The sequence below is a fragment of the Haliotis rubra genome, unplaced genomic scaffold, assembly GCF_003918875.1.
Source record: "Haliotis rubra isolate DU_JTF1 unplaced genomic scaffold, ASM391887v1 Scf7, whole genome shotgun sequence".
Taxonomy (NCBI): domain Eukaryota; kingdom Metazoa; phylum Mollusca; class Gastropoda; order Lepetellida; family Haliotidae; genus Haliotis; species Haliotis rubra.
The window spans coordinates 1,514,047-1,538,957 of record NW_025767412.1 but is presented as its reverse complement, the minus strand read 5'-3'; the positions used below and the strand labels follow the sequence as shown (position 1 = coordinate 1,538,957).

At 38.9% G+C, this 24,911-nt stretch overlaps 1 long non-coding RNA gene across 1 annotated transcript in view; it reads right to left on the bottom strand.

Moving 5' to 3' along the window:
* Positions 1–24,911, bottom strand: part of LOC124258696 — an 80,383-nt gene that overhangs the window by 3,710 nt on the left and 51,762 nt on the right. Inside the window, exons 2-3 of the long non-coding RNA XR_006893655.1 lie at positions 18,757–18,836; positions 10,812–11,549 (exon numbers count right to left, since the gene is read on the bottom strand). This is a non-coding gene — a long non-coding RNA (uncharacterized LOC124258696). The remainder of the gene's footprint in view (positions 1–10,811; positions 11,550–18,756; positions 18,837–24,911) is intronic.

Sequence of the window (24,911 nt, the reverse complement as noted above, 5' to 3'; positions counted from 1 at the left end):
AAAATCTTTTTAGAAATATGTACTTTTTGCAATAATAAAAATATCTTACGTTATTACTCGCTAAATGTGGGTATTCTAGAATAACGTGCCTCTGGTCTTGCGCTTTACCACTGTTACAGGTTGAGGCACAGGGTTAAGGCCCACTCATTTGTAGTGTGTGGCGTTCCGGTGTTGTTGTTGTTGTTATTGTTGTTGTTGTTGTTGTTGTTGTTGTTGTTGTTGTTGTTCAACGCCGCACTCAGCAATATTTGGGTTATATGATGATGTTTGTAAATACTCTAATATGGACCAGGCAGTCATGTCATTGACTTCATGTCCATCGACCTAACGGGATACTTTGACATGTATCAACCATGTCTGACCACTCCATCCAGCTAGTCACGTTGCGACAAGCATAGGAGATCCCCTTTTTCAGCTTCAAATAGATAGTCAGCGCTAACACTAGTTTGGGCCCACATGCAAGTTTGTACTGTGAAGTTGTAAACAGAAAAGGCGGTGGGGTAGCCAGGTGGTTAAAGCGTTCGCTTTTCACGCCGAAGCCTGGATTCGATTCCCCATATGGGTACAATGTCTGAAGCCCATTTCTGGTGACCCTCGCCATGATATTGCTTGAATATTGCTTAAAGCGGCGTAAACCCAACTCACACACACTGTAAAACGTCAACGGTAGAGAACAACCACCCTCGACAAAGCTTCTGAATTTGTACATGCAATGGCGATGTCGCTGTGAGATACTTCCAAAACCGTCTGGCAATGGGAGGTGTAAACTCGATAATAAGATGATAAAATACTGCTTAGAGGCTGTGTGAGATAACCGTTCATATGCATGTAACATCGACCATCAACATCACCATCAAATAACCATTTCTGGTCTTTCAATGGCTTTTAGAAGTGATACACATGAGGAAGAGAGTTTTATGGATGTCAACTTCTTTTTTGTGAGGAACACAACGTTTCGGAGTATATCCGTACCTCTTCAGGCAGCCATATCGCTGGAATATTGCTGTCTGCGGCGTAAAACTAAACTCATTCACTCACGTTACCCCTTCATCAGGTGGATTGAGGTTAGTTTCATCCTCCCGATGAAGGAGTAAGGATATACTCCGAAACGTTGTGTTCCTTCTAAAGTAGAAGTTGACATCCATAAAACCATTTCTTAATTCCCAGTTTGTTTTCCCGTCACCATCAAACATAGGTGTATACTTTCTTTGAACGAATAGTTAAACGCGAGAGACTGACAGAAAGACATACAGTCGGCACAATAAGAAAGACAGCAAACTTACAGTCTCCTACATGTACCAACGAAATCAAACTCGTTCCATCGAATGTTTTTCTTTGCAACAGTTCCGTTGTTGTGAACACACAATAAATTTTACCGCACCTGAAACACAGATTTTCCATATTATAGATGTCGCCATCTGTTCTTAGGAAACTGGTAATATTGTAAATTATATATATAAAACTACGTGCTAAATAACAATACTTAAATAATATAAGTATATAGATACAGATAAACAAGGGATATCCTTAGTATTAAGATAACCCTGGGTGTTAAAAAATTAGCACACCGATCAGGTGCTTCTTTTGCTCCGTACAAGGGATGACCATTTCAAGTAGGAATATATTAGTGCCTTTCAGAAAGTGGCCAAATGTGACATATTTTAATATTTGGGTGGAAATGTTGTATATGGAATTACATTTTATTGGATTAGTAACCATTCCAGTAAATGTGGGATGGAGTTTCATCCTGGTTTTTAACTCCCAGACATTACATATGTGACTCGATCATCTTTACTTCTGAACAGAACCCCTGTAAATGGTGATGAATATTTCAACCATTATATAATTTGTGGTTATCCTCAGGACCAAATGTAGCTTTTGGACCTTAAGTTCCGAGCGACTAAAAAAAGTCGCCAATTAAAGCCCCCAAAATATAAGACAGGTTTGAACTCTGTAAATATACCACTTGTCATTTGAGAACGATTTTCAGCTCTTTTGTAATATTTGGTGTTTCGTACAATAGCTTTAACACTTACGGGGCAGTAAAACTGTTGCAGATAGCACCTCTCAATTGTCGCACACTCGGGACAGCAGATTTCCACATGGACGCCGTGAACAGGTTTAGTTTGTGGCGTGGAAGCGAGCGTTAGGACAGTGAAACGATATCTTAAGGTCACGTCGAGATCGCTTCACGGAAGTTAAAGAATCGTCATTTCTCGTGCCGAAATGTAATGAATCCAGCTGATTTTGATACACAACTTGTTGAGTCAATGTCTTCCAAGAAGAATGAGGTTGAGGATCAGCTTCATGCTCACCTAAGGTAGCTAGCCTGTTGCATTTACGCCTAAGAGAAATTACATCAACGCGTTTTATATGATCAGGGATGCTTTGACTGAAATACATATTTACCAAAGAGAAAAGGAGGATGTTTCGCCATATCAAAACAAACCTGGACAATACCATATATCCTCAGACTGGCGGATTTTCCCGACAGGGCGCCGCCATTTTTAAAAATAAAAAAATCATTTAGAATTAATGAGATTATAGTTTGTTTTCATCAAGTTAGAAAATCAAGACTACTTTCTACTCGTTGTTAAATATGTATTTGAATCATAACCAAACGGATTTTGCATGACACAACTTATAACATAACGATTTCTTCCACGGAAGCTAGGTGGGGGTCGAAGTCACAATACTGCGCGATAAATTTCTTGCTACATTCCCATGGTTAATGTCCACTCACCAGTATGTAGAAACTAGTCAATGTGCGTCTTTATATTTGGTCTTATAATCCTAATTAGTTTATTATCACACTTGTATGCATTTTGAAACTAAATAAAAAGCAGACGATCTGCTGATACTTATAGTGAATTTATAACAGAACTGTAATATCTAGACATTTTATAGTTTGCCAATGTGAATCATAATTCGCACACACACCCTAGTGCATGTTGTCTGTCTCATTACACTTCACGGCGAAAACAATGATTCTGTTGAATGCTACGACAAATGAATAAAAACAAAATGCAAATATTAAAATTAAAACAGATTAAAGTTATAGGAACAATATCAGGCCATTACCTTGTTCGAGGAATGTATCCATCAATATCCTCAAAACTGTTCCAAATGATTTGTCTTTTAACAGTTTAATATACGAAAAAGTGATAACTCTTTTCAGGTATTGGTGTATAGTCTCATTGGTCACCCCAAGATAGCACACCTGGCAACTAATTGCATAATGTCCGCCTTTCTTTAAAAACAGTAATTTAGTTAGCCAATAATGGGCAATCAATCAATGTATTGCAGGTTAACCCTTTGAAAGAAGGACGTTGTTTTTACGCAGACACCGACACGACAGAGTGTATTCAGTATAGATTAGTAAATCTACATACATAAACACTACCTTTTGACAATTCCGCTGTGTAAGATAAAAGTAATTAATCAATCAGCGTGTTATCGGTTAATCCTTTGATCGATGTTTATAATGTTGAATATTTACTCCAGACACAAGAAATGCCAAATGGGAACCTTTGTCGGGTAATCTAAGTGTGTTACCACTAATTATACCTGTTATAAATTCATTAACTGACCATCAAGTGAAAGATGACAAATAACATGTGTAGGTTTATACCACCTAACACGGGTTACAACGAGGGAGAATTAATTGCTGTATTGCATGTGAAAACTTATGGGCCGACACTGTTTTGAGAATACAAACAGATTTTTACATGACATGATTAAATATCGAGGTAAAACAACACAGAAATGAGATCAATTTGGATCAGTCATTATACAAATAGGGCCTAACGACACCAATCGATTTTGACAGAATCGTCTATGAAAACAAGTTGTAACTCGGAAACTAGGCAAAGCAGGAGACAAAATTAAATGACAGTAGATTGCGAGAACATATAGCTTTCATTTTCCACAACAATTGTCACGATTTCAGGTTTATACAAGCCTGTAAACACGATAATTTACCCCCTAAAATGTAGATGAATTCTGCATCGGCTCTCAAAGCTATTCCTCATATGACGTCACAGAGGCGCGCCGCTCTGATTGGTTGAAATTTCGTTCGCGGGTGAGAATTGTGCACTGTTGTCAAAAAGGTCGATTTAAGTCAATTAAAGGTCGAAATGAGTAGTTTTAATAACGGGGTTTCATTTATAACGATGCCAGTTAGTGATTTATGTATTTGTACCCCCTAGGGTTTATGTGACCTTTAAGTTCTTCAAAACTTCAAATACAATTAAAGCCCCCAAATATATTTGAACTGGTAAATATACCACTTGCGTAGAAATAGCAGCTCTTTTGTAATATTTGGTGTTTCGTACAATAGCTTTAACACTTACGGGGCAGTAAAACTGTTGCAGATAGCACCTCTCCTTGTCGCACACTCGGGACAGCAGCCACATGGACGCCGAACAGGTTCACAGCCACGGCGGGGCAACGTAGGACAGTTTAAGGTCACGTCGAGGCCACACAGACAATCGTCATTTCTCGTGCCGAAATTAAAATCCAGCTGTGATATACACTGTTGAGTCAATGTACCCAAGAGAATGGTCACGAGGATCAGCTTCATGCTCACCTAAGGTAGCTGCCTGTTGCATTTACGCCTAACCTCGTACATCAACGCGTTTTATATGATCAGGGATGCTTTGACTGACTTCCTTATTTACCAAAGAGGGCAAAGGAGGATGTTTCGCCATATCACGTACACTGGACACTAACATATATTGACTTTGTTCAATCATGACAAAGGTAAATTAGCAACATTTAAAATTTGTTTTTGGAATCCTAAACTGTTAACTGATAAACAGGTACATAATATCAGCCGACTATATTTATAATTTTATAATTAATAATTATTAATGCTTTCTCCTTCGCCATCCTCTGATGTCATCACTGATGATCAGGGATCCATTCAAATACTTTACACCGTTGTTTTGACTTTACGCCTTACATATTGTTTTCGTCGGATAAATGAGAATGATTTCTTTGAGTGGCATTTTAGAAGTTGGGAAGTACAATATAGGACACACTTTATGGTATCTATATTGTAAATGAGAATGGTTATTCTCTCGTGTTGACAATTTGTATTTACATTCCACTTGTTTTCTCAGATGTTAAAGCATGAAATAATGAAAATGTATATTCGTAAGTTAATGCACATAATCCATGGTTCATGTGCCTACGTGTTAAACGTGATCCATGAAATCGTTATTTCTTAGTTATAAGAAATTCCAAGGTGATTTGATCTAATAATCAAATAATGACTTTACATAATTGGGGTCGTAGTAGATTATTGTGAATGAATAGTGTCTTAAAGCATAATTAGTGTGAATGATCAAACATAGGCACAGTGGCCAGGAAACTTGGCGGAAGCTGCGGTTTGAATTAGGCGGCAGTTAACCTGCGGCGTGCTGTAGGCGACTACACCTGCCGACCGTATGGCGGAAAAGGACGACATCCTCCGTGAACGTCACGTACACATGTTGACAGTCTACACAAGAGGGAGGAGTGAATGTCGTCCATACCTTCATTCACGTGTAAGGCCATGAAGATGCCCCTTGTCGCCATTTAATAATGTCACGGGGGTGGTTGTCCTAAATGTATTTCAATTACACTATACCGTAAATTAATTGAATTTCCCGTTTCAAAATAATAGCTCACAATGAACACTCGCATAAAGGCAGAACGAAATATTATATTATCTTCAAGGAGACGTCATATCCTACAAGTGGATAATTTGTTCATTCATTTGAGAGATTTTGAGGCCTTCGTTGGAGCTGATGAACTATTTTATGACTCCTTGTTCAGACCACGTGGTTACAGTTGCAAGGGAAGATTTTGATGATTTTACATGCTAAATGTTTTAAATAAATTCATACACTGCTCTCATTCAGATATCTCGGCTCAAATGTTGTTCATATACTCATGCCAATAATGGTTGTCACCCCCCCCCCCCCTCCCACCCCAACCCCACACACACCTCACACCCCACCCCACCCCTCTCCAATTAAAAAAATTGAACGGGGTGACAACCATTATTGGCATGAGTATATTTATACTGAGTGGATCCGTGTGCTTCTGAGGAGGAAAGTAAATACCATGGTTTTGACACCCACCTCACATGCTAGGTGCTCAATCCGTGACACGTGAAGAGGTGCATTTGAACTAAGTCGCTTACCGAGGACGCACGTCACGATTCGTGTGCATGTACTTATTAGTGTGTGCACTAACGGCTCATCCTCCAAATGGTGTCTGGGTTCATGTGCTGTAAACATTTCTTCCTAGCCATTTGTGAGATACATTCTCATGACACTTCCCAGCACTCCGTCACATGATTACCTGACCTCGGTTGATGTGTAGTCCTGGCAACACCTCAAACGCAAGTTCAAAGTTGATGATGTGTAACAATTTAAAAGTTAATGAATAACTCTTATCATACGTGTACAATTACGTTTTGTGACAAAGGCAGAACATTTGTGAGTATGGCATTCCAACTCTTTTTTATTCATACTACCCATCAAAAGTTTAGACTCACTTAAAGCGCTCACTATATGTTATGCATATGTATATGGTTACATCGAAGATGAATTTCTCCACTAACTTTGGGGAGCCATCTGCAAACCTTATGCAGATGAACTGCACGAGGATCATATATCAATTTTCTGAAAAACATGTTCAAATATCGTGCATGTGAACAGCTGTGGTTTGGTGTAAAGTTTTGTTAAGAATTCGCCAATTTTCACTGAGTTTCATGATTTATTGAACTCATGAAAATAATTTTTTCAACGTTACGAATTTGATTTACAATACATCAGTTCATGTGTAAGCAGTACCTTTAAACATTATGGAATATTTAGCAAAATCTAGTTTAGAACAGTTGACTGAAGTGGCTACATTTACACTAGTGAGTCTAAATTTTGCTGGGTAGTATATTTTCCAGTAAAGTCCTGCCGGACGGCACAGGGACTGACTGATTGTTGTTGTTTAACTCAGCAAACAATCGAGTCTGGGCCAGACAATCCAGTGACCTATATCATGAGCATCGATCTACGCAATTGGGATATGATGACATGTGTCAACCAAGGCAGCGAGTTTGACTACTCGATTCCGTTAGTCACCTCTTACGACAAGGCGAATTCTTACCCGTATCTTCACGGGTCGTCACAGGAAATGAGCTTCACACATTTTACCTGTGGTTGGAAACGAATCCGGGTCCTAGGCTTTACAAAACGAACCCTTAAACAGACCGGCCAGGCAGAATAAGAGCAAGAGCGTGAAAGCTGAACGCAAGGGCGTGATGCTCCCTTTAAGATGACAACAGATGTTACGTCTAGTGTACTTGGAGAACGCTCCACTCAATTACTGTAATACCCTTGAAGGTCCGGGGTAGAATATTGATCTTCAGTAACCCATGCTTGTCGTAAGAGGCAACTAACGGGATCGGGTGGTCGGGCTCGCTGACTTGGTTGACACGTGTCATCGGTTCCCAATTGCGCAGATCGATGCTCATGCTGTTGATCACTGGATCGTCTGGTCCAGACTCGATTATTTACAGAACGCCACCATATAGCTGGAATATTGCTGAGTGCGGCGTAAAACTAAACTCACTCACTCAATTACTGTAAACAACGAACAAAGACATAAAGTCCCCAAACCATCATTTATTGGCCTTTAGAATGGTACTCGGAGATACATGAAATGTCGAAGAAACAAATGTGCCATACTCTTTCTGTATTTAATGAACAAACTATTATAGATGACAAGGTGTAAGTCACATGACAGGAAAAATAAACAAACAACGCATAGTAAATTAGTGGACAGAACTTTCAGATGAATAAATTAAAGACGGGGTCGGAATCATCTTGGTACGTGTGGCTGCAAGAATACGTGGTTTGAAACAAATGTGCGCATTGTATTCTCATTTTATATTTATATTTTATGTCAGCGAGTTCTCTTAATGAGGATCACGGTACAACACGATGCACAAACATAGTTACATAAAGAGGACGTTAAGCAAATAATGATCCATATATGATAATACTTCGACGTTGACATGTACAACTACACATCAGAAATATATATTAGTACCAGTTAGCAAATCTGCTGTGAACCCTACCCAACACGGAGAGGGAGTGAGCAAGGAAGTGAATAACTGTAAATTACCAATCGATAGAGGGAATTAAATCCAGGTAATTAGTTTTCAGGATCCCCTTAACGTACAAAGGTACATAGGGTATATTAATCTGTACAAATGATGCGCTAATCCGGACACTGGTAAATCCATGCGATTTACACGCTTCCAGCAGTGTCCGGAGTACGTGGGTTTCACCGCTTTAGTTCTAATCACTTGTTATTTCGTTACTGGAAATAATGGGGGCTGCGTGCATAAGAACACCTCGCCCTATATGAAAGGCTGATAATTGTGGAATTGTACTTCGAATTAAAATGCATTCGCCATGGCTTAACTTAATGACTAAAAGTCATGTACTGTGTGAACATTCGGGTATATGCTCTCAGATCCCACACTGAAACACTTCAGTCAACGTACAGTTAAGAATACAACATTGTTCAACTACAATGAATATATGTAAAAGTGGTCATTTTTACAATCAAACGATTCTGATCTCGAGTCTTGTTTAATAGACAGACAAAAGAACTGGACACCAGTGTCAATGTTTGCGCTCTACACAGTATACTAGTACTCATGCAAGGGTTCAAGGGGATCTTGGATACGTGGCTTTATAAATAGAAATGATTAACAAATATGTCGCCTGCAATAAAATGTCAAGGAGCGTGTTAGTGGTCTCTCGCTGTCATGGTTACTATTCAGTTCTACCACACACCAAACACACAGGAAACAAATAAAAAAGTTAATCGATTCACTTTTGCAATTATAAGGTATCGGTAGATATTACCGGTAACACAGCAGGAGCAGCGCTGGCGCAATTCTGGCATACAATGCCGTACTTCCTTGGCGCCATTTCTACCGGACATCTGACCCTAAGAACTATGCTTGGCAAAGGCTAAAACTATTAAAACACTTGCAAGGCCGTTTTTTTTTCAGAAGGTTGATCGTTGGCAAAGAAAGAAACGTAGTCTTTCTGTCTCCAATACAATACCCTTGCTTAAAAAACTGAAATTTCTACAGACTATAACACAAAAGCTATCCTTATTTTTTAAAAGTGAACTATAAATAAATAAATAAATAAATAAATAAATAAATAAATAAATAAATAAATAAATAAATAAATAAATAAATAAATAAATAAATAAATAAATAAATAAATAAATAAATAAAATGCTCACATGCACAAACAAATAACTCAAAATGAGTAGAAGTCTTACATTACTTACGTACTGTAGCCGTTCGACTATTCATGTTGTTATTATGAAATTTATATTAGGATGCAACCGTAGGTCGACACATTTGATTAGAATAGCGATGAGGAACACATGCATTGAAAGCACATTTGACACTGCATTGCAGAAAATGTTTGCTTAATATGTCAATAATACGTTTGCATATCCGTTTCAAAGATACCTGTTGCCATTTTCAGTACATCTAAAGTGTGTGCACAGGTGGTATTTTAGGTATGTGAAGTTTGTTCGGTTTTACCACACATAATAAGGGTACACACAAGCACTTGGCTGAATCTTGCCATGATGTCAGTCACTGGATTGTTTAGGGTAAAACAACAAATAAACAAACAAACCGATTTCAACAATATCATATAGATGTCTCCATGAGTCGCTACCATGATGGCACCACAGCGTACACAAGAGGTATAGTAAGACAATGAAGTTAACTCCCCTTTTATGGTATGTTGGGGAGGTAAGTCTAAAGATATCCAAGTTAACCACCTTCTGAAACTCTCAAGCTGATCAAGAACTATTAATGGTGCAGAATTAGACATTCCATCTAAGAATGGGTAGATCATAAACTTAACGTCTATTTTGAACGATATTTCTGTTATGGTACGTCCTGTCAAATAAAATCCGTGGTTAGGCCAAAGACAAGGACGTTTATCACCCACTGAAACCAAACAAATATGATCGTGAAGAACTAGAGATTCGATCCAAGAGCATTATATCCTTGAACAGCTCTCTGCGGTATTTAACCCATTGTCGCGCCATTTTTGTGAAACACAAATGTTTCCAGAGAGACCAGCTCCGGGAATAAATTCCTTTGGGCACAAATAACAGTGGGTGACGTCATATGAAATTATTCGCAACAGTGCACCGGTGAGACCTGACGTCATTACGAGCACCTACACAAATTATCAACGCAATGGAACTAAACAAGCAAGTTCCGTCATGCAAATATTACATTTATCGCTGGGCAGCGTTGACATTACTTCTCCTGTTGTCTGTCTCCATATATAATGATACTTAATGTCCACCTATGCCCTGTATTTCAGTACGGGCTATAATAAATGTCAATACTATCATATGAGATATAGGAATTAACTTACATGTTCATGGAAATTGCAATTTCCAGATAAAGCAAAACGCTATTGAATATAACTTACTCTGGATTCACAGAATATTGAGTTGACAAAAGCTCCAACTGCTCTGATAACCAGTAATAAACGATTTTGAAAGCAGATTTGTGACATTAAATGTTCTATTTCACTGATAATATAACTATCAGGCTCTTCAATAACGAAAGCTTCATTGGGCCTAACCGTCCGTTCTTGTTCTTTTGTCTATGCAATCAACACATTGCTTACTGGTACGTAGAGGAATGAGACAATATCTATTCTCTGTCACAATTATCCTAAATTTTGACAGTTGTTTACAAACATAGTATTTGACGGTTTCTTTGGCAACGAAACCATTCCTACTCCTATAACGCAGATTCATGATGTCATTAGTTTTCAAGAAGTGAGTGATTACGAAATCAAATTGACAAGATATTTCCTTCTTAAGTTCAGTTAAACAAACTCGTGATTGGGCATGTTTTATACACAGGATTATACATGTAATAATATGTAATATATAATATCCGACTCGCAGGTTAACCAGTACCGTAGACATTCCAATGTTCGAACGTTCTTGGAGAACACGATACTTCAATAACTCGTCAAACTGACTGTTTCTGAGATCCGATTTCTATTTCCCTAATCCCAACAGAAGCATCATTGGATCAACTTGTGACCGTGCGCCTCGGTAGACACCTGGCATTCGACTATTAGCCATGCGCAGACCGTAGTTCCGGGTCCGGAGTGACCTCCTTACGGGCGCAATGGGTGACCCAAATCTATAGGCCGATCTTTCATTTGGGTTTGGTCTGTAGCTCTTCCTGAGAATGTCACCTGATTGATGTAGATTGCTTTTAATTAGGGTAAGGAGATCCAGACGTTTCCCGATTTTACTGTGAAAGCGAAAGAAGTCCAGAGTCCGTTTTCCTATTCCAACATGTCGGTACTTCTGATCCGGAAACATTGTTTTCCATTCTCGTTTTAAGTCTGATGGCAGTGGAAAATCCTTTGATTCAAACGAATCTTCGTTCAGTCCTTCTGTGTCGTCAGCAGCACCTACAACAGACAATCATGGACTCATGAGCAAACAGTCTGACCATACTCGTGTCATAGTGTCTCTCTCTTTCTCTCATCGTCCCCTGATATACACACATTTTAGATGTTCATCTTTATTCTTTTCATCACCAACAGTGCAATACAAGCTTGTGATATCCACATGATATGTGCTTGCAAAATGTGCCAAGACATATATACTACGTTTTATTGTTTGTAAATCATAGAGGACAACGAATAAGGAAACGCCTGATCAACAATGAGCAGTACATACGATGACATGTTCAACCAAGCAGAAGCCTTAACACCCGATATTCTTTCATTTGAACGTTTTGTGTTGTTAAAGAATGAATTTCACCAACAGTGCAATACACGTGCGAGCAATTTTCATGTGAAGAAACCTGAAAAGAATGACCGTATCGTGACAATGATCATCGCACATACTTGTGAGCAAATACTGTTTGTTAAATGCCGTTCCTTAACATTTCGGTACTTGAATCATCGGAAACGATTATCATGAGTATACATGTCTATTTCTAATACTAGATACATATCGTCCAAAACATAGTCATACATACACACACGCACGCTCGAACGCACGCACGTAGGCACACAGGCACGCAGGCAAGCACGCACGCACATACATACATACATACATAATAAAAATTAATTACATTCATGCGTGATAACCCTTTTCACACATATTGTCATTCTTTAATTGTATCGTCGAAATAGCAAAGTCTCTTATGAATGGTCATTTCCAGGAATAATCGTACTGTTGTATAACTTCACAATCTCAATGAGTCGGACATTCCCAACAGGTAAAATAGGTGAACTGAAGCTTGTTAGACTACGATAATGGCACACAAATACAGAAGCCTAAATATCAATTGACAAGGAAAAGTGCTTGTGCGGCGTTAAGCAACAGTCACTCTCATACTCACTCACTCAGTGATCGTCCTTCGCGGCAATCCGTTGGAGTAATGGCGTTTATGAAAGGGAAATCAGCTTATGAGATATCAGTAGTGTGTTCACTCAACTCATGTATAGGTAGTTCCGAGATCGGGTAAAATGTCAAGGCAGAAGATGACATTTCTGCTGCATTAAGACATCAAGGCGTGTGAAACATTTCACTAAGAAACAGGAAAACATTATCACAAAAACCAAAACATGCTTGTTCACCACTGCTTTCTCAACTCTCCCAAAATCAATTACAGTCGGTTACCTTAACAACGGTGTGGAAGTATATATGCCAAACCCACTCCAATGCTCTGAATGCCAAACATTCGGACATGGTGCTAAGACCGTCAATTACAATACTATTTGGACCCGTTGCAACGGGGCTTACGAGAGCTATGAATGCACTGATAACATCAAGTGCGCCAACTCTGATAGACAGCATTTAGCATCACCATAATCCTGCTCCAATTTTGAACATCAATCCAAAATCCTAAAATAAAACACAAACAATATCTCTTCTTACGAAGCAAACCTGTAGTTCCAAATCAGACTCTAACAACTGCTTGCATCTATTCCGCGGCAGTTTCTTCGTCCCGTCCTGCTCAGGTTTCAACTGTTCTCACAGTAACAAAGAATTCTGTTTCATGTCAAACTGTCATGTCTTGGGTGACAGATAAATAGGTCACAATGTGAAAATCACAAACAAAAAAGTTCATCAGCCTCTTGCACAGAGGTTCAATCAGACCCAGTTGCATATATAATGATGATTCAAAGATCTATTTACATCCTGCCCCTGGAACGTATTTAACACTTGACATTATCTCTCATAGATGCAGTAGCAGCGCTGACTTTCACAGCTCAATGATATATCTTATCAACCAATACCTAATTCGTATGCAAATCCGCACATACATAAACCACTGGTTTAATAAGGAATGCAATCAGGAACGAAAGTAAAGTAAGGAAAAACACCGCCGTCACCCTACAGTTCACATTTACTATCATGATAAAATTACAAATGCCAAGGCACTACGTTCTTTAAAGAAAGTAATTGTTAATCTTTGAGGTGCTATATCTTCGCAAAATTCTTGCACTACTGTGGCAAATGTGTGGAATATGACCAAAAAAATTCAAAAGCAAAGGATCGCATTCTTCTTTTTACGTAACTAGGTAACAAGCCATTAACTGATAAAACTGACCACTATAAGCAAGGTGGAATACTACCCAAAAATACTTCATCTTCTAATTTTGTTCTTGAGTTTAATAAATATCAGAAACAACTGAAGAAAAAAGTACATTTTGTTTCAATCAATGGTGAGTCTAACCATGCATTTTCCCTGGATGAGTTACATACCGCCCTGGATCAAGCTCCTGATACTGCGAGCTGATACGATGCATTACCAGCTTTCGAAGCATTTGCTTGATTCGTGTTTCGAGACCCTTTAACATATATTTCATCAAATATGGATTTCAGGAAATTTTCCCCCGCCATGCAACAATGCCAGTGTAGAAACCATAGCAAAGCCAGATTGGCATCATATAGATCCCTCAAATTATCGCCCAGTATCTTCAACAAGTTGTCTATAAAACCATGGAACGAAAAGTTTATACTTGATTAGTTTGGTATTTTGGAATAAATGATCTTATCACAAAAATTCAATGTGGTTTCCTGAGAAATAGAAGTACTATTGATCATTTAGTACGTCTTGAATCCTGTGTAAAAATACTGTTGTAAATAAGCAACAGGTAGTCTCAAGGCAGTATTTTGTCTCTTACCGTATTAGGTACCAACATAAACAGTCTGTCAAAACGGTTAAATGATTGACTTGACGGATCGCTATTTGTAGGCGACTGTAACATATATTATTGCGGTAAAAACATGCACGTCATTGAGAGGCAACTGCAATTGTCGCAATGAAATCCACAAACGCTCGCCTGGTAACCTCTTCAGATTCACAAAATCTAAGACTAATTGTATACAATTCTGCAGTAAAATACAGGCGGCTAAAGGACCCAGAATGTATTCTATCTGGCACACCAATCAAAATAGTTGAAGAGACCAAGTTCTTGGGCGTTATTTTCTATCTTCACCTGTCATGTTTGCCATATCTCAAGGCAAAGTGCCCAAAACACTAGACTTGCTGAAATTCGATTAAGCTCTAAGTGGGGATATAACCCATCTTCATTTATACAGATACTTGATCCGACCAAAACTGGACTACGGTTACAGATGGATGCTGTAAAAGCTACTAACAAAAACTAGATTCAGTACATCACCAGGGCTTGAAGCTTTGTCTCGGAGCTTTCAGGGCGTCCTCTATTGACAGTCTGTATGGAGAGGTTGATGAGTCATCTTTACAACAGCGTCCGTTAATATTGCATAACAATATATCACTAAATCAAAATTAAATCCTGCCTATGATTAGTTTTTAACCCTCAATATGAATTCATTCATTCCAAACTAAACTAGGATCAGAATAAATCCTCATATAACAGCAGCAAATATAAACCTTGATACAGTTGCACCATGCCGATGAATGACTACGCCTCCTTGGCAATTATACCAGGGGTTGACCTCACACTTACTAATTTAAAAGAATGGATACAAACCAGTTTATCTTTAAGCAAGAACATGTCCAATTAAGATCTAAATACGATTCTCATCGCTCTATCTTCCAAGGTTGCCTGTGCCTCCATCATTGGATCAAACACAGTTTCTTCAAGATTACCAGACCATAGCTCCATATGTTCTGCTGAGGCCAAGGCTATCCAAAAAACTTGGAATATATCCAGAAACAAAGAGTATGTAATCACTTCATCATTTTCCCTGAGTCCTTATCATGCCTACAGGCACAGGCACTTAAAATGTCAACTCGAATCATCCCTACTTCTTGATGTCTTAGAGTGAGTGAGTGAGAGTTTAGTTTTACGCCGCTTTTAGCAATATTCCAGCAATATCACGGCGGGGGACACCAGAAATGGGCTTCACACATTGTACCCATGTCTTAGAAACATACACTACTCTTGCCACTGGCCAATACGATATCGTAATTTGTTGGTAACCTAGTTGTGTTGGTATTCCAGGTTAAAAGAGCTAATGATACAACCAAAGTAGCTCTTAATAAGTCTTTGTCTCACCTTATAATTCCCTACAGTGATTTTAAACAATGCATTAAGAATATGTTCTTAGTTCGATACAACAAAGATGGTTCACGCAAGTGGTTAAAAGTAAACTTATAATTAGGTTACACATACATAGCATGCCATTCAAGACATGATGAAGTTATAATGATACGATGTCGGATTGGCAATACGTTAATTACACATGAATATTTATCAAATAGTGAGCATCCTCCATTCTGTGTCCCTTGTGATGAGAGATTCACAGATATGCACATATTGCCTGATTGTGTCGATTTTACTCTCAGAAGTGCTACATATTATCTTTCATCTCTTTAAAGGATCTTTTTTATATTGTTAATGTTCCTTTAATTCATTTCCTTTTTGAATAATTTGAAATATTTCAGACATGTTGAATATATGATGTCTTGTTAAATAAGAGATCATTGACGGCGGTCCCATCAGTGCGTTAAAGTACTTTTCTTTGAGAGGCATTTAGAAGTTGGAGCAGTAAGGAAGGATGACAATATAAAAATGAACAACGTCTTTATTACAGTGAGAGCGACGTCGACGTCTCGATGTAGGTTCGGTGTACGTTCTCAGGTGCTTGATAACAGTGTTAGAACAGAAACGTTCTTAATGTAATAAAGATGTTTTCAGTGTAAAATTCTTATCCGACAGACAGTGGCACGTAAGTCCATCTGGATCAAGATATGTATCATCAGCTAGTGTGTTAATTCCTTGATAATATTTTGATAATTTAATATTGGTTAGCATTGCACACACTGGTAAACAACGTGACGGCGTATATCCTACAAGGAAAGCATGCAGGAGACAGAACACCGATTGTGACCAGTATCCCCAGTAAGGTGGTCTAGATTTAGTTGCTTGTGGTCTATAGTCTAGCTATAATTTATACTGAATAATCTACTGAAACATTGTCTGTTTTAAACATTAATATGGCTGGTTTTCTACTAAAACTGTGTTATACAAACACCCACCTGTTAACTCACTCCTCACTCACCTCACTCACTCACTCATGGAATATCACCACAATCTTTACGGTGATCAGAATAAATCCTCATATAACAGCAGCAAATATAAACCTTGATACAGTTGCACCATGCCGATGAATGACTACGCCTCCTTGGCAATTATACCAGGGGTTGACCTCACACTTACTAATTTAAAAGAATGGATACAAACCAGTTTATCTTTAAGCAAGAACATGTCCAATTAAGATCTAAATACGATTCTCATCGCTCTATCTTCCAAGGTTGCCTGTGCCTCCATCATTGGATCAAACACAGTTTCTTCAAGATTACCAGACCATAGCTCCATATGTTCTGCTGAGGCCAAGGCTATCCAAAAAACTTGGAATATATCCAGAAACAAAGAGTATGTAATCACTTCATCATTTTCCCTGAGTCCTTATCATGCCTACAGGCACTTAAAATGTCAACTCGAATCATCCCCTACTTCTTGATGTCTTAGAGTGAGTGAGTGAGTTTAGTTTTACGCCGCTTTTAGCAATATTCCAGCAATATCACGGCGGGGGACACCAGAAATGGGCTTCACACATTGTACCCATGTCTTAGAAACATACACTACTCTTGCCACTGGCCAATACGATATCGTAATTTGTTGGTAACCTAGTTGTGTTGGTATTCCAGGTTAAAAGAGCTAATGATACAACCAAAGTAGCTCTTAATAAGTCTTTGTCTCACCTTATAATTCCCTACAGTGATTTTAAACAATGCATTAAGAATATGTTCTTAGTTCGATACAACAAAGATGGTTCACGCAAGTGGTTAAAAGTAAACTTATAATTAGGTTACACATACATAGCATGCCATTCAAGACATGATGAAGTTATAATGATACGATGTCGGATTGGCAATACGTTAATTACACATGAATATTTATCAAATAGTGAGCATCCTCCATTCTGTGTCCCTTGTGATGAGAGATTCACAGATATGCACATATTGCCTGATTGTGTCGATTTTACTCTCAGAAGTGCTACATATTATCTTTCATCTCTTTAAAGGATCTTTTTTATATTGTTAATGTTCCTTTAATTCATTTCCTTTTTGAATAATTTGAAATATTTCAGAGATGTTGAATATATGATGTCTTGTTAAATAAGAGATCATTGACGGCGGTCCCATCAGTGCGTTAAAGTACTTTTTCTTTGAGAGGCATTTAGAAGTTGGAGCAGTAAGGAAGGATGACAATATGAAAATGAACAACGTCTTTATTACAGTGAGAGCGACGTCGACGTCTCGATGTAGGTTCGGTGTACGTTCTCAGGTGCTTGATAACAGTGTTAGAACAGAAACGTTCTTAATGTGATAAAGATGTTTTCAGTGTAAAATTCTTGTCCGACAGACAGTGGCACGTAAGTCCATCTGGATCAAGATATGTATCATCAGCTAGTGTGTTAATTCCTTGATAATATTTTGATAATTTAATATTGGTTAGCATTGCACACACTGGTAAACAACGTGACGGCGTATATCCTACAAGGAAAGCATGCAGGAGACAGAACACCGATTGTGACCAGTATCCCCAGTAAGGTGGTCTAGATTTAGTTGCTTGTGGTCTATAGTCTAGCTATAATTTATACTGAATAATCTACTGAAACATTGTCTGTTTTAAACATTAATATGGCTGGTTTTCTACTAAAACTGTGTTATACACCTTCCTGTTAACTCACTCACTCACTCACTCACTCACTCACTCGTTCACTCACTCACTCACTCATGGAATATCACCACAATCTTTACGGTATACAGTCGGATCACACATAAAGCAGGCTTACTTGGGCCAAATCCAGCATGTTCAACTTCAGGAAAATACCCAAGGTCTGCAACACAGGTATGGAAACCGATATTCCGATTGTATTTTTAATGTTGCCTACACTTGAAAAGGTGCCCAAGAGAAACATCGATAACAATGAATAGTTTCCCAATGGTCAGTTTGGACTCGAGTCATGATATGTCATGTGCCAAATGACAAACAATGGCGCCAGGGTTTGATCTCCAAGCGTAACAAGCAGATCTCACATCAATAAGACAATGCCTAGTCATGGTCTGTCTGTCTATTTATTTGTTTGTAGGCAACTTACCCAAATCTGAAATACCGCATCCAAGTCCACAGAATGTAAGTAAGGCTAACAAAATGTAAGCGCTTGCATCCATGATTTGTCTGAAACAGAAAGGTTTAAGATGTCAAAGGTACAGAAAAAGCCACAAAACTATTAAAAATATAAAATATATATTCTATAGTCAACAGTATTTTCTGAGCAGGTATGTTGTAACTCGCAACAGTGACGTGATGCTGATCCCGATCTGAAAGAATGGTTACAATGGGAAAAACTTACATTATGGAATGTACTATGGTTCTGGCTATTAAAATTAATTAACACGGGTCTGGGTTTTTAAGGGCTCGAAATCTTAGAGGAACATGCTCATCAACAACATCAGACATCTGTTATATTTGGGATTACACTTTATCAGTGATGTACGGAATCTTGTACTTTCAGGGTTGAGTCCCAGCCGGAATTCGAACCCACACTCTCAGATTCAGGCACCTCATCGCCACCACACAATGTCAGTCATCTAACCCACTCAGCCACACCCCCTCCCTAAAACATGGAAGTGATACAACTGGTAGTCTAGATCATGTCCTGTAACAATAGCATTATTACTTCAAAAATGTATGAATTCCTCATCATTTGCTGCCCCATAAATAATATTCAATAATATCGACAAACCCGTTTTCATTGTCATACAAGCATGGCCTCATTACAATTCCTACTATATCATGAGAATGTGTCCATGAATAACTATCAAACAGTAATGATGCAGCCTGGTGCTGGCAAATGGTGAACAAACCTGCCCCATTAGTTGATAGTCACAAACACACGCAAAGGCAAGTCACCTTTTGTAAAATTGACACCGTCACCAAGAATTGCATGAGATGAGCATACCACGCTATTCTTCTATGTCTGTGTGTTGCTGTTATAATTATGGGTCCGTTATATTTAGCCTGTGTATTCTCATCTCACCTTTGACAGATCGATCTGTGCCCGACCTTTCGTATCACAGCCAGACTATTGAAATGCGTATCCGTTTAAAACGGCATGGTATCTCGGCTGGCTAACACTATAGAACTGGCGCAAATATAGCGATAGCGTAAAACTAGCTTCCAGACTTGCCCCGCCGACCAAATAATATTCACGTCTTTCTTAATCAATATAAATTAGGCATGACACCACTTGTTCGCGAAACGATAAACATAATCCACCCACAGGTACCGCACACATCCAAAGGCATGTCAAGTATTCACCTGAAGAAAAGTCTTATACCGTTTTAAGTGACTCATACTGATCTGACTTCACAGGACTCGTAGCAAAACCAAACTAAACAAAACTACATATAGTTTACTGTACTTACTGAATCAGCATTTCGTTTTAATTTTAACCTGACATTTCTTAATAAATTACTACAGCCTCCCATTTGGTTGTACCTTATTATGCAAGCACAGTGAACTATAGTTTTAACATCACATGGTGTAAGGAATGACTCTAAAGATCTATAAAAGAGTGGAAACAGCTGAACCAGGTGTCTCCGCTTACAAGACTTAAATACTTGCCGACTCATCAACATCCAATTACCTCACTTACTAGCTCTTTAGTACTAACAACGCCGACAATTACCCTACTTGCAACTGAGAGGCCTCCGTGTAGTAGTATAATTGAACCGTACGCGTGGATAGTCATGATAAAAGAACGACACTGATTTCATTATTAATGCTAAGTTAAACATCAAATTAGATTTTAAAGTTAATAAGCACGCTAAAGTGAACGTTGGTATATTAATAACGATTGACAAGATTGTAATCACATTTGATTTTGTCGTCCTTTGTAACAGAAATTGTGTTATCAGCATATGCCAGTGTTAGCAGAATCGGGTTTAGTAACAACACAATGCAATATATGGAATGTATTTAGAAGTGGTTTCTCATACTAAAGCTGCCAATACAAGATGGTATTTCGTTAATCGATATTTGTCGAGACACAAATCGATTTTGATCATGGTGACGTAACAAGGTGTGTGAGGTCGCGTTCATGATTATTGAACTTTTAATGCGACTTCTGTATGCGTGGGCGGTGGGGTAGCCTAGTGGTTAAAGCGTTCGCTCGACACGCCGAAGACCCGGGTTTGATTCCCCACATGGTTACAATGTGTGAAGCCCATTCCTGGTGTCCCCCGCCGTGATATTGTTGTAATATAGCTACAAGCGGCGTAAAACTCAACTCTCTCACTCACTCACTCACTCTGTATGTGTAATTGCTAATCAGCACTAATGCGGAGGTGAGGTGAAATGGGGTTTAACGTTGTACTTAAGAACATTTCGCTCATATGACGACGTGAATGCGTGTGCGTGGCTGCTTGTACTAGTCCAGACTTGGGCTTGTTTTATAGTGCTAGCTCACTGAGACACCATCCTGCAGTTAAACATGAATACCCCACTCAGACACATTATACTAACTCCGAGCCGACCTGTCCTTGTTGTACCCATTAATGCCGAGCGCCAGGCAGGAACCAACAAGTACCATATTTTAACATCTTTTAGTATGACGCGGCCGGGAATCGACCCCGCGACTTTACGCTCTGCGGGCTGTCGCTCTATCCACTACACCACGGAGGCGGTCCGCATTAATGCGGATATTATAGTGCTTTCTCTTTGAAAAAACATGAATTAACTAAACCTAGACACATCGTAGTGACTGAGAACCTACCAGGCACTATTTTGTTGATTTAATGACGAAACACAAGGCAGGGAAACAACAAGTACCACCTTAAAGCGTCTTGGTATGACTTGGCTAGGGATCGAACCACCTGCCTACCGTTCTAGGGGAAGACGTTCCTTCACAACACAACGAAGGTGGTAGTGTTGTGGTTATCTAGGGATACACAACCGATAATGTTAACTTAAAATAGTTAAGTCACTCTGACATGCATGTGAATTTTCAAAGTAACGTAGTATTATGGATCTAATCCACCACGTGAGACACATCTATAACCCAGGATATAATTGCCACTGCCGTGTTTAGGATATAATTAAGCAGAATCCTCTGCCCCTCTCTATTCACTAAAGAGCATGCCTACTTCTATCAGACATAAACATTGCAAACACGCAGCCTGTGAAACTACTGCTTTCAGGTTCGTGAAATGACAAACGTGTGATTTTCGAGTGAATTTCAAAACAATGTGCCAATAATTTACAACCAGCGGCAGCAGTTCACAGAGTCATCCATTGATGTTCCCTGTTATTGAAGTACGAAGGACGTTTTGAAATACGCCGTTCGCTTGATTTATCCCATATCTCTACCGTGTGGAATATTTCTGCGAAACTGCGTTAAATTAAGGTCTTCCAGGCATCACATGAGAAGTACTAAAACACGTATGTAGAATAACAGTTATTATGCTGCAACACAATGGCCAAAAATATACCTTAAATCTATTTATCGGAAATAAACCCAAACATTAAATCCGTGACGTCTACACAGCGAACCTTTATGGTCAATCTTTATAAAATAAACATGTGTTTACACCAGTGGAAATGTGCACAACTAAAACAATATGTATATTTGGCTTCATAATGATATTGATTCCAGTCTGAAGGAGCCGTAATAGAGAACGTATGAACATACGTTTCCTGTAATCACACTTCCACAGTATGTAGTCTCCGGAACACTGGAAATCATTTCACCTCTGTGATTACTTTTCTGTTTTGAAATCACATAGGAAGGTTCCCTCACACAGCTGATGATCAAACCAGAGTTAGTTTCGCTCTAATGAAAAGAGTGGAGACAAGGGTTTGTTTATTTATGTATTACTTTTTGTACAAGGTTAAAAAACAATGTTGTTTACAGTCAACAATAACTTTTCATATTTGTACCGAGGTGTTATCTTTGATGCTGGAGATGATATATATTTATGCGTTTTAATTATCCTCGTTTGTAAATGGCTGTTATGATGCTTACACCTATCGCAATCTAAATGTAATTCAACTTTAACTTCAATTGATCTGACATGTGTATTTAAGTTCGGATAGCTTGGAAAAACAATTCCAGTGAAAGAGACACTATTTCAATTTATGCTCGCTCGTCAGCTTATGAAGCACATCGCTCTGAACATGAAAAACAAGAGAATAGCAAGCAAAACACAACATGTTTGAAAAAACTCCAAAAAGGTGCAATTATGTCAAGAAAAACCTTCAACAGAAAATCAATAATACAAAAGTTGCCCACATCGTTTGACCTGAGAATGGAATGGAACGGAAGTGGCCCTATGGAATTACGGTAATGATTATAGTTAGTTTAATTACCACCAGGAATAAGAAGCACAGTGTCGGAGTATCTCTTGTCCACTTCCCATCTAATAGTGACATGCAACTAAACTCATGTATCGTTAGCTCTCACACATAAAGAACAGATCAATCTGACAGATGACTGCTCTCTTGTGTGCGTCAACTCTTCTCTGATTCTGTATTCAATGTTGTGTTGTTGATTGTAAGGAATGGAAGGCACGACGTTCTCAGGAACTTAACACCAATTTGACGTAAATGAAAACCACTTCGTTTCCGTGTGTAATCGTCTGTAATTATTTTTGATTGAGATGCCATGGACCAATTTTGAAGTAATATGTGCAGGTTTCTTTGTCACAGCGACAGTTGTTGAATCTTACAGAAAACATGAGTATGGCGCTAAGATGTGTGTGGGGCACTCAGGAGTTTGGCAGTTTAGGAGCGCGGTGGGCGAGCTGGCTTAGGCGCCAGGCTAGTGATCCAGTGAGGTTGAGGTGTCGGGATCGAACCCACCTGTGACCGGGTGTAAAAACCTTGGAGTCCACTTTGTGTACAGACTCTTTCAGTGTTGTCACAACCCCTAGTGTACAGTACACAACAGTGTGCACTTAAAAGAACCCACGAATCCATTGGTATATGACCAGATGGTGGCCACATGAATACGTGCAAACACCTAGTTGCGGGTACAGCAACGTGCAGTGAACTTGGACAAAATACTGTAACTATGTGTCCCAGTCCACCCAGCTGTCAATAGGTAACTCGTAAGGATGAGAAAGCCACAATAACTCGGTGCGCCTGGTGGTTGCAAGAGTTATATACTCCCCAGGGAGTTGAGATTGATAATACGATGTGCCATTGAGATTGACATCCAATGATCGAGGGGAAAATATCAGCGCCTTGAGCAAGCACTAGTTGCCTGGATATGTGTGCTATATAAGTATCCTATAATAATAATGAATAACAAAAATGGCTCTACAAACCATAAATATTTGAAGAAATTGTTCCAGATTAGAGGTCTCTCTCACTCTCTCTCTTTCTCACTGATATATATATATATATATATATATATATCCCCTTCTCTTCTCTCTCGCGCGCTCATCACGCCGAAAACCCAGATTCGATTCAACACATGGATACAATGTGTGATTCCGTTTCTGGTGTCCCTTGTGTGTGTGTGTGTGTGTGTGTGTGTGTGTGTGTGTGTGTGTGTGTGTGTGTGTGTGTGTGTGTGTGTGTTTCAATTCCGAAGGTAAAAATATTTTAAATTCAGTACATGTGTCCCGTTTCCTTGCTCAACGTGACTGTGAGCATTGACATTACCACCCTATATGGAATGGCAACTACCTTTCAGTGTTGCTCCTCCAATCAGAGGAACACATCGGTCGCAAGCCATCAGAAGCAGATAAGGAGACCAGTCTGTTACAGAATAAATTGGATTTAGTCAGACCGACCGAATCAATTGCTCATCACCGGCAATTCGTCCAGTCAATTTTTCACAAAAGAAGGATAAAGCTATCAGAAAACAGTGTCATTTGAGAGATCAAGTAGGCTTTTGACTTCATAAAAACCCGTGAGAGTTTAGTGAGTGGAGTAAGTGAATTACGAATTTTATTATTGTTGGGCAGCTTTGCCTTCTCTGTCAAGCGGTGAACGTTAACGGGGCGCCCTTATACAAAACTGGTGTATATTCAGAAAGGTTTTATCATTCTTCTACACTGTAAAGACTATGAAACAATGATGACGTCATGTACGTCTATCCCATCACTTTGAAGCGTACCAACAACCCCTACACTACAATCCAAGCACCATCTCCACCTGAACCCCACAACATAGCCAAGGATCCGCTCGTTAGTGGTTTCAGGAACTGAGTCAGTGAGAGTTCATAGCGAATATAACAAACTGTGT